Here is a 15,913-nt window from a genome sequence, read left to right as displayed (position 1 = left end):
GAGTTATTGTAGCAGAACTCTTTGTTAAATCATTGGTGTGGCTCAAGGTCTCAGGATTTGATTTTAAACAATAATGATAACTCAATGAACTCAACTCAAGCACACAATTCACTACGGATGGCTCTAATTATACAGCACCACAACTGAGTTTCTGCATAATTATGCACCAACATATCCCAATTCATTTTGTCATCTGGTTATAAAATAATGCTTGTCATTCAGAACATAAGTACTAAGTAACCATTCTAAGTTGCAATTTCGCAATAGTATTAAATCACCATCAGCAACCAAAAGGTTATCAGTCTACTTGTAGGATGTGTTTTTGTGACTGCGTTTGTCTCCATTTTGCATAATTTTTGTCCTCTTACAGGAAGCATAGAATTGACAATAGGTTTTTGAGTATTTGCTTGTGACAACATTTTATGTTTGTCCCGTCATATGAAGCATAGCATCCACCAAGGGTTTGCCCAATCAGAACTTTTGGTTGCTTACATTAGTGTTGAATACAATGTTTGTGTTGTTCTACGTATATGGATATCTCGTTATGTTGATTGACCTATAAGCACATGATGTTGGAGTGACATGCATATGCTAATTAGAATTTCGGTGTATGATTATGTGTCATTTTCCTTTGACATTGTCATACCCTAATTTCATCTGGGGACTATCATCCGTTGATCTTTTGATCCTTGCTAGTCGACTTGCGTTGTTCGACACTAATTACCGCACAAAATGAAAGATCATTTAATGTTTTGATCAAGAATGCAAAAGATACCAAAATGGGGGCATAAGGGTCTTTTCCTTGAGTTTCTTGGACCATAGCTCGCCCAGGCTAGCCTCTAGCTCACCTGACCCACCAAAAGACTTCAAGCTAAAGGAATCAACTCGCCTAGGCGAGCCAGTTACTTTAGGAGTAAGTCTAGGCTCACCTGGGCGAGCTACAAGTCCACCAAGTGCCTTTTTTCTATAAATAGGCGTGAAGGGGAGCTGAGGAAGGGGTTCCAGCATTGAGGAGTGAAGGAAATTGAAAGAAATAAGAGAGAAGAAGAAGAAAGAAGAGGAAACAAAGCTGAGGTGCTGCCAAATCCTGTCTGTGATCAATCTTTACATCATTCTTTATTCGGTGTTCTTCGTGCGACAGCCAGTTAGTTTTGTTTTGAAGATTCGAATGTGATCTATGCACCCTTAAGGGTCCCCCTTGTTATTTTATGCATAATCATTTCCTCCATCTATCATCGGTGATCTCATTTTCTTTGTAAAATTCAATCTTAACCAATCACTAGTATTGTAAAGTCGTCTTTGAAGAGGTTGAAAGTTAATAAACAAAACCAAGATAAAAACCAATTCATAACCTCTTCTTTTTATCAAATATCACTTGAGATCATTTCAAGGTCCCACGCCTTAATGATTCTCTCCGCTTTTCAAAGTTTAAAACATCATTTCAAGGTCCAACGCCTTAAACGACTTTTTGTTTGCAATTAAAATGAATCATTCAAAAACATAAAATCAATTTAACACACAAACATTCAGACTTAAAGAACTACGTAGGTCTGAATTTTACTTCACACCTGAGGATACGTAAGAGCAAGGGCAACACCCTTGTCGACCCCAAAAAAAATAAAGAAACATAAAAAGGGAAAATACAAAATTTTGAAGTCAAGTTACGCACACTCGATTAAATGTTGTCGTCCCTTGTGATGGGCGCGTGGGGTGCTAATACCTTCCCTATGTGTAAACAACTCCCGAACCCTTATTTTCAAAATTCGCATACCTCTTTTTGGTTTTTCTAACATTTTCCTCGAATAAACGTTGGTGGTGACTCTGCTTATTTTCTCCCTTGGAGATGAACACTTTTTGGCTTATTTGTTTTCACCTCGCCCTCCCGTCGAAGGGTAGGTTGTGACAAATGGCAACTCCACTGGGGACTTGTTAGAGAGTTAGGCTATTCAAATAGTATGCAATGTTTTATTGTGACTTCTTCTTTATTTATGTTCCCTTTTTCCCTTTTACCTTTTGTTTTGTCCATATTTGTATATAACCTTTGCTATGCTGTTGTGTTTGGTGTGTGTTTGTCTATCTATTACTTTCATAGTTAGAAATATTTTTTCTATGCACACATGACACCTACACCTTGCACACACATTGAGATGTTAGGCCCTATACCCGGGTCTGTGTGAGCCATAGGGAATGGAAGTTGATTTATGGTCATGTTGGGTCTCCGACTCGCTTGATAACAGTGAAGCTTCATCTAGAGTTACTCGGGTCTGTGTGAGCCATAGGGAATGGAGGTTGATCTATGGTCATGCTGGGTCTCCGACTCGCTTGATAATAGCAAAGTCTTGTCTAGTGTTTTCCTCTTTTGGTGATGCATTGTCACTGATAGTCCCTATCACCACAATGTATTATCTAAGAGGATGATATCTCTAGAGATCGGTAAGGTTACACGAAAGTACCCTTGGGAGTTATCACTAGAAGTGGACTTTTGGATCCTTCCCATTAGGTTCCTGAATTAGGGGCACAGAGTAAACTCACTCTGGCTTGTTCCTTGATCGCATCATGCATCTCTTCATGGCATCATAATGGACATATCATTCCTACATTTATCATTTATCATATTCATGCATTGCATTTGCATAAGTCATTGCATTGTCATACATCTTCATTTAGCATGCTTTTGTTCTGCCAATTGCATACATTCTATTTTCATCGTTCGCATGTTATGTTCACTCATGCATAATCCTTGCATTTTCCTCTGCGAAAAAAAAACAAAAAAAAAAGAACAAAAAGAAAGTCACAATGAAGAATGAAAGTTTACACCATATTCTTAGTTACATGTGTTGGGTATCATGATGATAGTTATAAACAAACCATGTTGGGATTATATACTCATTTATCTTTAAAAAAAAATATGATTGAAAATCATATGAGCATGGTACCTAATGCATGGTTAACTAGGAAATGATGGTTCTTTGGGCATCTCATGTCGATTTCATAATTACATTTGTCATGCATAGCATAAGTGTGCCCTAATCATTCATCTCTCTGATATGTTGTCGAAGTATTGGCAATCAAAATTTCTATTCTTGCGAACGTAGGATCGAACCAAGCACATGCTTTTAAGAAAAGGTTTTCATCAAGTCAAGGTCAAGTATGGAAGTAACCAGCTTGCAAAAATTGGGGCAAAAGAGGGATCGAGTTTACATAGCCTTTTTGCCTACTGCTAACACATGATTGCGCTAATAATTTACAAAAGTAGGGATGTTTGAAATTAGAATTGTAATCATTGTAATCAAAAGGAAAGAACGTGCTTTACGATGCCCTTACCAAACATGTGCCAAAGCTAGAGTGATGAGTGAAATATAGAAGGTGCAAGAGCAGATGAAGACCGACATGGAGGCCATGAAAAAGAAAATGACCACAATGATGGAAGCCATGATAAGTATGAGAAAAGTGATGGAGGTCAACATGGCTACAATCATTGTCGCTAGTACTACCCCTAAGGTGGACCTGACTCACCCATCTAGCCTTAATTAAGTAAATCGTCTAGTCTCGGATATGGTAGGCCAGGGAGGCAAAGCATTGGAAAGTGCGGGCAGCCCCTATTTTGTGCAGGTTCACAGCAAGCATTCCTTCCAATCATATGGCTTGCCTCCCAACTATACACCACCCAATGTTGCACACACTCCCAATGAGAACGTCGATAACTCTGCTCCCATACCCATTGAGAGCCAACAACCGCAATCTGGTCATGCACATGTCTCTCAACCCATGGGGGAGGCACATAATGTACCCCGAGGTCACGCTCTAGCCAACTTCAAGCCTCACCTCGGACATGCCACTGAGGGGCAGGCATTTTGTGGTGAACCCCTGCCAAACACTTTGGGGGGCCCTCAATATCGCCCACAATCACAACCCTTGCATTTTGCGGTGGGAAGAGTCCCTCCTGGTATGGTGAAAAGGGAGAGATTTGATCATATAAAGGAGAGGCTGAGGGCTATTGAAGGAGGCGGAGATTATGCCTTTGCTGACATGGTAGAACTATGCCTAGTGCCTGACATCGCTATCCATCCAAAGTTCAAGGTGCCAGATTTTGATAAATACAAGGGGACTACTTGCCCCAAGAATCACCTGAAGATATACAATAGAAAAATGGGGGCATACTCGAAAAATGAAAAATTGTTGATGCATTTCTTCTAGGAAATTCTTACTGGGGCAACCATCACCTGGTATACTAATCTGGAACCTTCCCGAGTCCATTCTTGGATGGACCTAATGGTTTCCTTCATTAGGCAGTATCAGTACAATTTTGATATGGCTCCGGATAGAATGCAACTACATAACATATGTAAAAAGGAGCATGAACCTTTCAAAGAATTTGACCAAAAGTGGAGGGATTTGGCATCTCAAGTAGCACCCCAATGATGGAGAGGGAGATGATAACAATGATAGTAGACACGTTACTGGTGTCTTACCATGAGAAGATGGTGGGTTACACGCCTTCAAGCTTTGCCGATTTAGTTTTTGTCAGCAAAAGAATCAAAGTGGGTTTGAGAAAAGGCAAATTTGATTATCCTGCTTTGATGAATAGGAAGCCTGGGGCAAATGGAAAGAATAAGAAGGAGGGAGAAACCCGTGTTGTGGCTGGCGTTCCTACATGGCCAAATTTCCCATTAGCCGAACAATACCAATACTCGGCCAATATCAGTCCTTCTTATTACCCACCACCCTACCAGCCCAGAATGCCCAATCATCCACAAAGGCCATCCCCAAATCGGCCACAAAATTCACCTGATGGAGATCCAAGACCAAACACCACCCCTAATACCAATCAAAACACCAACCAGGGAAGGAATTTTCCAATGCCATATGCTGACTTACTCCCCTATCTGCTTGATAATGCAATGGCAGTTATAAGCCCAACAAAGATTTCTCAACCTTCGTTTCCCAGAGGATACAACCCCAATGTGACATGTGCTTATCATTGGGGAGTTCCGGGAATTCCATTGAGGATTGTATGACCCTGAAACATAAGGTACAAAGTCTAATTGATGCAGGCTGGCTGAGATTCGAGGAGGAAAATCATTCGTGAGTTCTGATGTTGTCAAGCAATACTTTGTATGATGCTTGGAGTAATTTGAAGGTTGTTGTTAGATTTCTCCAATGACTCATTGGGATTTTCAGGTTTATGCCATTACTATAAACAATAGTCACAATGCTAATAATATGGATAAATTTGATGTCCTTGTCTCTCATTCTCTCACAATTACATCTTTGCTTATTTAACTTTCACTAGAATGTGAATGTAAGTTGTTGGTTTGTTTGCTCAAGTGACCTACACTCCTGAGTTGATCTCCAAGTCTGTTCAATCATAAATTGCTTGTTCTCCATGTTTGGTGAGGGTGCCGTAAACGACGAGTAAAGTAAAAAAAAAAAAGAAAAAACTGTTTAATTGATTGTGTTTCAAATCAAAAAGTACATACATTTATGTGACCTCATTTTATCATTCTTAAAAGTTGCCTTTTTTAGAGAAAAGTGAGTTGTCAAGTACAATAGTCATTCGACTTAATCTGTCAATTCAAAATCTTCTAAATTTTTCTTGTCCTTGAAAATGCATTTTCGAGAACCTGCACAGTTTCTTTCATTTTTCCTTCCTACAAGGTCATGACAAAAGACAACAATAGATACCTCAAAGCCCTACACTGGGGCAATGAGAGGCACCATGGATGAGCCTCAAGCAAACCTAGGGGCAGATAAGAAGTTCTCACCCGGTAGGTTGAAAACCCAAAAGGGCGGCCTAAGCAAAAATTAGGGTTGATAAAAAATAAAAAGAAGAAAGAATCAGGAGTGTGTTTATTAGGGGATTGGTCCCAAAATCCAAACTACTAAAAGTATATAGTCAAGATTTGAAATGACACATGGCCATGTTTCAACATCCTAAAAACTAATTTATCCTTTGCTACCCCCTTCGAGCCAAAGCATATTTGTTTTCTAAAAGCAACAAAAACAAAATAGGAACCCTAAGTAGGAACCACCGCTAAACTGGTGGAAAGAGAAATGCAAACAACACATGCATGAATTTGGGCAGCAATGAAAGAAAAAATAAAATAAAATCCGCCAAAGGCAAGTAAAGAAAAAGAGAGACAAAAGATCTCCAGATTTTACAAGGAGCAAAAGTGCAATAAGGATTAATGTATAAGACAAAAGGAGTAGAGCCCAACCCAAGAGTTGAAATGAACAAAAGTATAAGCAAGGATCTCAAGGTTCTTACTCAATATAACCCTTAAACACTCTTTGAGCCTCGCTAATCCTTTCTTTCATAACCCTCTTACCCGTGACCACATTACAAGCCCAATAAAGCCCATGTGGATCAAGGAATGACTAATTTTGCTTTTAAGTTTAGATTCTGGAATGGAAGCCGCACATGCTTTTGATTGTTGAAAAAATATATATAAAAGAAAAAAAAAAGAGAATCATCGAGGTGTTGCACTTGCACATTTGAGAAGAAAATTCATTCGACTAGGAGCTCGTGGAAAATACCCAAAGACAATTGTGATAGTATGGAACATCTAATGTTAGTCGCTCATGCAGACTCCTTAGAATTCCTTTTGAATCCAAGGGTGGCCTTTGTTGTATAAATTCTTTCAGGATCAACCCATGTCATTAAGCTTCAGTGGGATCGATAGACTCTTGGCATCACTCTATAATCTTAAATCAGGAAAGTTTCACTTGCTCATACATCAAAGTGTAACCATTGATGTGCCATCATTTTCTTCTATTTTCTAAACCCTTTTTGCACCATTTTAATTACTGATTGGTCTTAATTGTCAATTAATTAGGCAGTTTTATTATTTGGGCTCATTTAGCTAATTTGATGTTTTTAATCTAATTTTAGGAATTAATGAAACATTGGGCTTAATCCGAATTTTGGTTGTGGACTTGAAGATGGCAAATAAAGCAACGCTTACCTTAGTTAATTTCTAATTAGGAAATTTCGCAATTTTATTTTATGTGGTTCTGTGTTTATTTCATTTTGGGCCAGAGTATTGTAATAGGGCCCAGTGACTTTGAGTGACTCTTTTTGAATAGCAGCCTTAGGATTCGTGCGGGGCATTCTGTTAGACTATTATTCAGAGCTTAGGGTTTATGGTTTTGAATTTTTTCTGTTCTAATGCTACTGTTTCATTCTTAATGCAATTTTCGATTTCCTGCTTCTAATTACAATTTCGTTCTTGTTTCTTCTTCTACTTTCATTTACGTTTCTGTTTTCATTTTCGTTTCTGTCTCATTTACGTTTCTGTTTATTTACGTTTCTGCTTCATGTTTCATTTACGTTTTTTGTTTGAATCTATGGAAGGCTAATTATTCTGGTGTTGTTTCCTTCTGAGGAAGAAGCCCAACTCTCTTTGAGGTTTCATTTATAATGTGGTTCCCTGGCAGTTTTCCCTTCACCAGTTAACCCAAATTCGTGAACATTAATCAGTGCACACTTCGTGTTCGATTAATTGCCTCTGAGCCTAACTTGCGTTCATGCTTAATGGACGAAGGGCTAACTGGTGTATGTGGTGCCTAATCACATATTGACAACCCTAGGTTGATTTTCGCTTAGTAAATTGAAATAGGGTTGGATTAAGTGGTTAACTATTAGGGACGAATTCTCCATAACCCAGGATAAAAGAATGGCTTCTGAATCAGAGGAAACAACCCATTTTTAATATTATTAGTTTCGTGTTCCAATTTACTTGTTCTACTCCTTAAATCACAAAACAAACAAACTCCCCCCAATCGTTACTGTTACTGTAAGTATATTATGAACAATTGGTTTATCATTGCTCGTTGGGAAACGACCTAAAATCACTTCCTAGTTACTGCATTTTCATGTTTATTTGATTCGGGTACGGCCTCGATCAAATTTGGCGCCGTTTCTGGGGAGCAGTGTCCAAAGGTTCATAATAGCTAGCTAGTGTTGTGTGTTTAATTCTTTCGTGTTTTATGTTTAATTGTTAGTATTGTGTTAGTATATGTGTTAGTGTTGTTTAGTGTCCTGGTATTTTGTTTAGTGTGTGTTCTGTTTCAGTTTTCCCATTAAGCATTTTCCCTGTTTCAGTCTTGGGTGTTTTGCTGTGAATAGTGTTTTGCGATGGACTTAGCGACCACTTTTGCTTGCGGCAAAACAGAGTAGTAGTAGAAATCAAGTAGAGACGGATTTTAGCGACCACCCATGCTGAATTATTTGAGATTTTTTGTTTTAGTAGCTAGGGTTGTTATTTTTGGCTGAATTTTTTTTTGGTAACTTCTTTTAACCTATATTTTGTGGGAAAAATAGCTAGAGCCTTTAGTTTGGTCAGATTTGAAAGTTCCAAAAAAGTAGCAAATTTTGTGTTTGTCGAAACTTCAAACGGCCATAACTTTTGCTCCGGTTATCAGAATCGCAATTATTATATATGTATTTGGGGTAGAAAAAAATTTCCTACGCCGTAGCAGCCTGCCATAGGCCGTCTGAGGTCTCCATCATCCAAAAATAGTGATTCTGTCAAATTTTATTTATTTTTCAAGTTTTATTCACTTATTTTTCTTAACCTACCATTTTTAGCTTCCATAGTTAGACTTTGAATTTTTGCCTGAAATTTTTTGTGCTATCTTCTCATCATTTTATAAGGTTTCTCACAAAATTTCAAGTCATTTGGATATCATTTGAGGGTAGCTGTAGTTCAAACCTGCACCTTTATTTACATGCAAGGCAACTAGTTGTGCATGCTGAATGTAGTGTATGACTAGAGGCAATCCATCTGACTTACAACCCTTTGATCCCGAGATAGATAGGACATTTCATAGATTAGTTAGGCATCATTTTATACCTTTTGATCATCCTGAGCATTCCATTACTAGTGAATTTGTGCATTCTGTTATTGGTGATTTTGAACATCCTGATTTGGAGCATTATAATTTTGAGCATTCTGATTCTGAACATTCTGAGAACATGGCACAACCTCCACCCCGTGAGAGGACTCTAAGGGAAATGGCTGCACCTGATTTCACCTACGAAAGCTTGTGCATCCAATACCCTGATGAGGATGTCCCATATGTTCTTAAAACTGGACTGATTCATTTGCTTCCAAAGTTTCATGGCCTTGCAGGTGAAGACCCACACAAACATTTGAAGGAATTTCATATTGTCTGCTCCACCATGAAACCCCCAGATGTCCAAGAGGACCACATATTTCTGAAGGCTTTCCCTCATTCTTTAGAAGGAGTGGCAAAGGACTGGCTGTATTACCTTGCTCACAGGTCCATCACAAGCTAGGATGACCTGAAGAGAGTATTCTTAGAAAAAATTTCCCCTGCTTCCAGGACCACAGCCATCAGGAAGGATATCTCAGGTATTAGACAACTCAGTGGAGAGAGCCTGTATGAATACTGGGAGAGATTTAGAAAACTATGTGACAGTTGCCCTCACCATCAGATTTCGGAGCAGCTTCTTCTCCAATATTTTTATGAAGGACTCAGTAATATGGAGAGAAGTATGATAGATGCTGCCAGTGGTGGAGCCCTTGGAGACATGACTCCTGCTAAAGCCAGAAATTTAATTGAGAAGATGGCTTCCAACTCCCAGCAGTTTAGCGCCAGAAATGATGCTATAGTCATTAGAGGAGTGCATGAGATAGCTACAAACTCAACTGCATCATCTGAAACTAAGAAGCTTGAAGGCAAACTGGATGCATTGGTTAACTTGGTAACCCAGCTGGCCTTGAACCAGGAATTTGTACCTGTTGCAAGGGTCTGTGGTTTGTGCTCCTCTGCTGACCACCATACAGACCTTTGCCCTTCCATGCAGCAACCTGGAGCAATTGAGCAACCCGAAGCTTATGCTGCAAATATTTACAATAGACCTCCTCAACCTCAGCAGCAAAATCAACCACAGCAGAACAATTATGACCTCTCCAGCAACAGATACAACCCTGGATGGAGGAATCACCCTAATCTCAGATGGTCCAGCCCTCAGCAACAACAACAATAGCCTGCTCCTTCCTTCCAAAATGCTGCTGGCCCAAGCATACCATACATTCCTCCACCAATCCAACAACAGCAACAGCCCCAGAAACAGCCAACAGTTGAGGCCCCTCCACAACCTTCCCTCGAAGAACTTGTGAGGCAAATGACTATGCAGAACTTGCAGTTTCAACAAGAGACCAGAGCTTCCATTCAGAGCTACACAATTGAATCAACAACAGTCCCAGAATTCTGAAAAGCTACCTTCTCAAGCTGTCCAAAATCCCAAAAGTGTCAGTGCCATTTCATTGAGGTTGGGAAAGCAGTGTCAAGGACCTCAACCCATAGCACCTTCCTCATCTACAAATGAACCTGCCAAACTTCACTCTACTCCAGAAAAAGGTGATGACAAAAATTTACCTAACAATTTTTGTGCAGGTCAATCTTCTTCCACAGGTAATTCTGATTTGCAGAAGCAGCACATTCCCCCTCTTCCATTCCCTCCAAGAGCAGTTTCCAACAAAAAAATGGAAGAGGCAGAGAAAGAGATCTTGGAAACATTTAGAAAAGTAGAGGTAAATATACCTCTGCTGGATGCAATTAAGCAAATTCCAAGATATGCTAAATTCTTGAAGGAGTTGTGCACTAATAAGCAGAAGCTTAAAGGAAGTGAACGAATTAGCATGGGCAGAAATGTCTCCGCATTGATTGGTAAATCTGTTCCCCAAATTCCTGAAAAATGTAAAGATCCAGGTACATTCAGCATACCTTGTATTATAGGGAATAGTAAGTTCGAGAATGCCATGCTAGATTTAGGAGCTTCTGTTAGTGTTATGCCTCTGTCTATTTTTAATTCTCTATCGATGGGTCCCTTGCAGTCAACTGATGTGGTAATTCATTTAGCTAATAGAAGTGTTGCCTATCCTGTTGGTTTCATAGAAGATGTCTTAGTTAGAGTTGGTGAACTGATTTTCCCTGTTGACTTTTATATTTTGAATATGGAAGATGGATTTTCTCAAGGATCAGTTCCCATCATTCTAGGCAGACCCTTTATGAAAACTGCTAGAACTAAGATAGATGTTTATGCAGGCACACTATCCATGGAGTTTGGTGATATAACTGTTCATTTTAACATTCTGGATGCTATGAAATACCCATCTGAAGATCTTTCTGTATTTCGTGCTGAAATAATTGACCATGTTGTTGATGAATACATGATTGATCTTTACTCTAATCTGCATGCCTCTCACTCTTCATGCATTGAGTATGAAATTGTACTTGATCATATGTCTGAATTTGATGCTGAGAGTGAATCTGAAAGTGATATTGATTGCATGTCTGGTGGTGGTATTTTACCTCTTGAGATTGATTTTGTAAAGTCAGATAGGACTAACCATGTTTCAGGAAGTACACATACCTCTGACTTTCTTTATGAGGTACAGGCTGAGAAACCATCTCCTTCTACCACTATCCAGCCGACCACACCAGAATTGAAGCCTCTGCCATCAAATTTGAAATACGCTTACTTGGATGATAGCAAAAGTTTTCCAGTGATTATATCTGCCTCCCTTGCTGATGAGCAAGAGGAGAAGTTGTTGTCTGTTCTCAAGAAGAATAAGAAGGCTATAGGCTGGACCCTGGCGGACATTCCTGGTATTAGCCCATCCACATGTATGCATCGAATAAATTTAGAGGATGGAGCTAAACTAGTAAGACAGCCACAGAGAAGACTCAACCCGGTGATTCTTGATGTAGTGAAGAAGGAGATAACCAAGCTTTGGCAAGCTGGAATCATTTATCCTATCTCCGACAGCCAATGGGTGAGTCCCGTCCAGGTAGTCCCGAAGAAGACCGGCCTCACAGTGATAAAAAATGAGAAGGAGGAGCTGATTCCTACTCGGGTGCAGAACAGTTGGAGAGTCTGCATTGACTATAGGAGGCTGAACCAAGTTACCAAAAATGACCATTTTCCCCTGCCATTCATTGACCAAATGCTTGAACGCTTGGCAGGTAAATCTCACTACTATTTCCTTGATGGTTTTTCTGGTTATATGCAAATTACTATTGCTCCTGAGGATCAGGAAAAGACCACATTCACCTTCCCCTTTGGCACTTTTGCCTATAGGAGGATGCCTTTCGGCCTGTGCAATGCCCCTGGTACCTTCCAGCGGTGCATGATTAGTATTTTCAGTGATTTCTTAGAAAATTGCATAGATGTGTTTATGGATGATTTCACTGTATATGGATCCTCTTTTGATGGTTGTTTGGATAGTTTGGAAAAATTTTTGAATAGATGCATTGAAACTAACCTTGTTCTAAATTTTGAAAAATGTCATTTTATGGTTGAGCAAGGTATAGTTTTAGGCCACATTATTTCCAATAAGGGTATTGAAGTAGATCCTGCAAAAATTTCTGTTCTTTCACAATTGCCTTACCCATCTTGTGTGCGAGAGGTGCGATCTTTTCTTGGTCATGCAGGATTCTACAGGCGCTTTATAAGGTATTTTAGCAAAGTAGCCCTTCCACTGTCCAACTTGTTGCAAAAGGAGGTGGAGTTTGACTTTAATGACAGATGCAAAGAGGCTTTTGATTGCCTCAAAAGAGCGCTGACTACCACCCCCATCATTCAGGCACCCGATTGGACAGCCCCTTTTGAGCTTATGTGTGATGCATCAAATTATGCATTGGGGGCTGTCCTTGCTTAGAAAATTGATAAATTGCCCAGGGTGATATACTATGATTCTAGGACTTTAGATGTTGCCCAAGCGAATTATACTACTACTGAGAAGGAGCTTCTAGCCATAGTTTTTGCTCTTGAAAAATTTCGATCTTATTTGCTTGGTACCCGCATTATTGTTTATAGTGACCATGCAGCTCTAAAGTACTTGTTGAAGAAGGCTGATTCTAAGCCTAGGTTGATCCGATGGATGCTCTGGCTTCAAGAGTTTGACTTGGAGATCCGTGATAGGAGCATAGCACAAAATTTAGTTGTTGATCATTTGAGTCGGATCAAACGTGTATCGGATGCAAATTCACCCATTCGGGATGATTTCCCGGATGATCATTTGTATATACTGTATAGTATTTCTGACTCTCTTTCTACTCCCTGGTTTGCTAACATTGTCAATTATTTAGTTGCTTCTGTTTTTCCTTCCCTTAGCATCTAAAGCCCAAAAATATAAAACTAAAACTGATGCTAAGCATTTTATTTGGGATGACCCATACTTGTGGAAATTGTGCAGTGATCAGGTCATTAGACGATGCATTCCAGATCATGAGACTAACTCAGTCATGCAGTTCTGTCATTCCTCCGCACCGGGAGGTCATCTGGGTGTTCAAAGGACAGCTCGCAAAGTGCTTGATTGTGGTTTTTATTGGCCTACCATTTTTAAGGATGCGTGGAAGATCTGCAGCACTTGTGAGCAGTGTCAGAGAGCAGGAAATACACTTACATGGCGACAACAAATGCCTCAGCAACCTATGCTATTCTGTGAGGTGTTTGATGTCTGGGGTATAGATTTCATGGGCCCTTTTCCTGTCTCTTTTGGTTATGTTTACATTCTCCTTGCAGTTGACTATGTTTCAAAATGGGTGGAAGCCAAGCCCACTAGAACTAATGATGCTAAGGTTGTTGTAGATTTTGTCAGATTTAATCTGTTTTGCAGGTTTGGAGTACCCAAAGCAATCGTTAGTGATCAAGGAACCCATTTTTGCAACAAATCAATGCATGCCTTGCTTAAAAAGTACGGGGTTGTACACAGGGTATCCACACCATACCACCCCCAGACCAATGGACAGGCAAAAATTTCTAATAGTGAAATTAAGAGAATTTTAGAGAAGATTGTGTAGCCAAGCAGGAAAGATTGGAGTACCAGGCTTGATGATGCTCTCTGGGCACATCGGACTGCCTACAAAGCACCCATAGGAATGTCTCCTTATCGGGTTGTCTTTGGAAAGGCATGTCATCTTCCAGTGGAAATTGAGCACAAAGCATACTGGGCTGTGAAGACTCGCAACTTCTCCATGGATCAAGCTGGTGAGCAAAGAAAGTTGCAACTGAGTGAGTTAGATGAAATTCGCATAGAAGCCTACGAGAATGCCAAATTCTACAAAGAAAAGACCAAGAAGTTCCATGATAGCATGATAGTTAAGAAGGACTTCATGGTGGGGCAAAAAGTGCTATTGTATAATTCTAGGCTTGGACTCATGAGTGGTAAGTTGAGGTCTAAGTGGATTGGTCCTTTTGTTGTTACTAATGTTTTTCCTTATGGTACAGTTGAGATCAAAAGCGACTCCACAAACAAGAGCTTCAAGGTCAACGGCCATCGACTTAAGCCATTCCTCACGAACCCTTCTTTAGTGGATGTAGTGGTGGAAAAGACTTCCTTACTCCATCCTACTCTTCCTCCACCATGACTTAGGGAGTTCTTCTCTTCCTATCTCCTTCCTTGCTTTTATTACACTTGTCCGATTCTATTTGATGATTTAATTGTTTTTAATCTCTTAATTGTGCTACATTGAGGACATTGTGTTGTTTAAGTATAGGGGGGAGTGTTCTTTTGTTTTTGTTAGTTTTGTTGGTTTTGTTAATTTGTTAGTTGGGTTAATTTGTTAATGTTGTTAGTTTCGTCGGATTTTTAGTTTTATATTTTGGGTCAATTCTGTGCGCATGTATGACTTTGCATGTTTTTCTTTGAATCATAGGATATGTTCAAGAAATGGGTAATTGTTTTGAAAATAAAAGTTTTTGACATTTTGTGACTTGAAATCTTTGATTCTCCTCTACATGTCATGATAGTTTTGAAAGCTCAATTTGAAAGTGATGAGTTTACCTTTGTGAGAATTTGAGCCATCCATCATCATAATCATTTGGTGTGTTTTGCCCCATTGATTGCTTGCACAATAGCCTTGGCTTGATTCTTGTTGATGCTTCCTAATTCACATGCATATTTGGATATGATTGAGGCAATTTTGTTCTTATAAGCTTCTACCCAAATAGACTTACCTTGACTTAATTCCTTTGATATCCCTTTTGAGCCTTGTTTCCCTTTCCTTGTTTTGAAGCTCACTACAAGCCTTAAGTGAGAAACCATGATATCACCATATCCTTAAGGAATTTTGGAGCTTTGGAATTGTTTTGGGAATAAGTATGGGGGTTTTTGTTTCATTGAATAACATGTTTTGTTGGCTATGCTTCATGATATATTTTGAGCCATACTTGATGTACATTTCATATTGGTTAAATGTTGTACATGCTAAATATGATGTTGTTTCTCAAAGGCTACAGAGTAAAATGCAAAAAAACAAAATTAAAAAAAAAATCGAAAAAGAAAAAGAAAAGCAGTAAAGTTGAGTGAATAAGATCTTAAATGACAAAAGAATGATGAGACTCTTGGTTCTACTCTTTATGTTTAAATTTTATCTTTACTTCTTTTTATTTTCTTATGTTTTCTTATTATGCACTTATTCCCCATTGCTCCTCTATTCCTTTGGGATTCAGCCACTTATTCCATATTTTTCCATACCATGTCCTTGGCCCCATTACAACCTTAAAAGACCTTTTGATCCTCATGTGCTTGTGTTTATGGGTTGATTGTCAATTTTAGAATCTTGCCAAGTTTATGTGGTGTTTGTTTTCATGGGTGCTTTGAGGGTAAATAGTAGCCTAAACACTTAAGAGATAAAGTGTATATCTTGTGAGGCTTTATCACTTTTCATTCTTGAGCTGATTAACTATTTTGCCAAGATTGGGTTGCTTGGATGATTTTCATGAATGTCTTGACTTTTCGGATCTCCTTATGTTAGATGTTACCCATTCCTTTCATTCCTTGATGTTCATTGAGAAATATGTGAATGTTTTCGTTTCTCTCTTTGATATCCTTGGATTTTGTTCTTTGTTTCATTTTGCTCAGGAGTGCAAAAGGCT

The 15,913-nt window shown here is 39.1% G+C and overlaps 1 non-coding gene and 1 pseudogene across 1 annotated transcript; both read right to left on the bottom strand.

The window, feature by feature from the left end:
- LOC106794816 (uncharacterized) overlaps positions 1 to 15,913 on the bottom strand; it is a 189,022-nt pseudogene that overhangs the window by 21,076 nt on the left and 152,033 nt on the right.
- LOC112998288 (small nucleolar RNA R71) lies at positions 9,356 to 9,462 on the bottom strand. Its single transcript, XR_003263324.1, has one exon. It is a non-coding gene; the product is annotated as a small nucleolar RNA R71 (small nucleolar RNA).

This window comes from Glycine max, chromosome 10 (assembly GCF_000004515.6).
Source record: "Glycine max cultivar Williams 82 chromosome 10, Glycine_max_v4.0, whole genome shotgun sequence".
Taxonomy (NCBI): domain Eukaryota; kingdom Viridiplantae; phylum Streptophyta; class Magnoliopsida; order Fabales; family Fabaceae; genus Glycine; species Glycine max.
Note: the sequence above shows the minus strand (reverse complement) of the source record. Positions and strands in the feature narration are given on the sequence as shown.